The 2500-nt window shown below is 58.4% G+C and overlaps 1 pseudogene; it reads left to right on the top strand.

The window, feature by feature from the left end:
• LOC124730370 overlaps window positions 1-2500 on the top strand; it is a 6309-nt pseudogene that overhangs the window by 1160 nt on the left and 2649 nt on the right.

The raw sequence follows: 2500 nt of genomic DNA, 5'->3' as shown, positions 1-2500 counted from the left end.
AGGACGAAGTCAGGGGAAACCCTGATGGAGGTCCGTAGCGATTCTGACGTGCAAATCGATCGTCGGAGCTGGGTATAGGGGCGAAAGACTAATCGAACCATCTAGTAGCTGGTTCCCTCCGAAGTTTCCCTCAGGATAGCTGGTGCTCGTACGAGTCTCATCCGGTAAAGCGAATGATTAGAGGCCTTGGGGCCGAAACGACCTCAACCTATTCTCAAACTTTAAATGGGTGAGATCTCCGGCTTGCTTGATATGCTGAAGCCGCGAGCAAACGACTCGGATCGGAGTGCCAAGTGGGCCACTTTTGGTAAGCAGAACTGGCGCTGTGGGATGAACCAAACGCCGAGTTAAGGCGCCCGAATCGACGCTCATGGGAAACCATGAAAGGCGTTGGTTGCTTAAGACAGCAGGACGGTGGCCATGGAAGTCGGAATCCGCTAAGGAGTGTGTAACAACTCACCTGCCGAAGCAACTAGCCCTGAAAATGGATGGCGCTGAAGCGTCGTGCCTATACTCGGCCGTCAGTCTGGCAGTCATGGCCGGTCCTTGCGGCCGGCCGCGAAGCCCTGACGAGTAGGAGGGTCGCGGCGGTGGGCGCAGAAGGGTCTGGGCGTGAGCCTGCCTGGAGCCGCCGTCGGTGCAGATCTTGGTGGTAGTAGCAAATACTCCAGCGAGGCCCTGGAGGGCTGACGCGGAGAAGGGTTTCGTGTGAACAGCCGTTGCACACGAGTCAGTCGATCCTAAGCCCTAGGAGAAATCCGATGTTGATGGGGGCCGTCATAGCATGATGCGCTTTGTGCTGGCCCCCGTTGGGCGAAAGGGAATCCGGTTCCTATTCCGGAACCCGGCAGCGGAACCGATACAAGTCGGGCCCCTCTTTTAGAGATGCTCGTCGGGGTAACCCAAAAGGACCCGGAGACGCCGTCGGGAGATCGGGGAAGAGTTTTCTTTTCTGCATGAGCGTTCGAGTTCCCTGGAATCCTCTAGCAGGGAGATAGGGTTTGGAACGCGAAGAGCACCGCAGTTGCGGCGGTGTCCCGATCTTCCCCTCGGACCTTGAAAATCCGGGAGAGGGCCACGTGGAGGTGTCGCGCCGGTTCGTACCCATATCCGCAGCAGGTCTCCAAGGTGAAGAGCCTCTAGTCGATAGAATAATGTAGGTAAGGGAAGTCGGCAAATTGGATCCGTAACTTCGGGATAAGGATTGGCTCTGAGGATCGGGGCGTGTCGGGCTTGGTCGGGAAGTGGGTCAGCGCTAACGTGCCGGGCCTGGGCGAGGTGAGTGCCGTAGGGGTGCCGGTAAGTGCGGGCGTTTAGCGCGGGCGTGGTCTGCTCTCGCCGTTGGTCGGCCTCGTGCTGGTCGGCGGTGCAGGATGCGCGCGCCTGCGCGGCGTTCGCGCCCCGGTGCTTCAACCTGCGTGCAGGATCCGAGCTCGGTCCCGTGCCTTGGCCTCCCACGGATCTTCCTTGCTGCGAGGCCGCGTCCGCCTTAGCGTGCTCCTCCGGGGGCGCGCGGGTGCGCGGATTCTCTTCGGCCGCCATTCAACGATCAACTCAGAACTGGCACGGACTGGGGGAATCCGACTGTCTAATTAAAACAAAGCATTGCGATGGCCCTAGCGGGTGTTGACGCAATGTGATTTCTGCCCAGTGCTCTGAATGTCAACGTGAAGAAATTCAAGCAAGCGCGGGTAAACGGCGGGAGTAACTATGACTCGGTGCTGACCAGAGCCTTTCACAAGGTTCTGGTTGGCCGCCTGATGCGCTACTGTGTGTTGGACGGTCGCCAGCGGGCTTTCATCCCTCAGGATGGGATGCTTCACAACACCTTTCTTCTAGATCTGGCGATGACCCAGGCGTGCCGAGCTGCCGGCTCGCTGTACTTGGCATCTCTGGATGTGTCAAAGGCCTTCGACTCGCTTGCCCATGGTGCCCTTGGCCCGGTGCTAAGGGCCCACGGTTTGCCGGTCGAGTTTGTTGACTACATCCAGGGATGCTATGAGGCGGGATCGACGGTTATCTGCGCGGATGGGAAGTCGTCAGATCTAGTGCGGCCTTCGAGGGGTGTTCGGCAGGGTGACCCGCTGTCTCCTATCCTCTTCAACATGTCCATTGACATTCTCTTGTCTCGCCTGCCTGCTCATATTGGTGCACGCATTCTTGGACGGCGGATAAATGCGGCTGCATTCGCCGATGACCTCCTGCTGTTTGCCGAGACTCGTGATGGGTTGCAGGAACTTCTCACCATCGCCACGTCGGCCCTGGGGGATCTCGGGCTCGAGGTCAACCCACGGAAGTGTTTTTCTCTCGCCCTTGTCTCATCAGGCCGGGAGAAGAAAACCAAGGTCGACGAGACTGTCATCTTTCGTGCTGGGGGGAACAACATCCCAGCACTGGCGATGGGAGATACTTTCAAGTATCTAGGCCTGCAATTTTCCACGTGCGGACGCAGTCTTTTTCATCCCCGGCGGGAGGTCGAGAAGCAGATGAACATCATCAA

The sequence above is a fragment of the Schistocerca piceifrons genome, unplaced genomic scaffold (assembly GCF_021461385.2).
Source record: "Schistocerca piceifrons isolate TAMUIC-IGC-003096 unplaced genomic scaffold, iqSchPice1.1 HiC_scaffold_1238, whole genome shotgun sequence".
NCBI lineage: Eukaryota > Metazoa > Arthropoda > Insecta > Orthoptera > Acrididae > Schistocerca > Schistocerca piceifrons.
The sequence above is the reverse complement of the archived record's forward strand: the minus strand, read 5'-3'. Positions and strand labels throughout refer to the sequence as shown.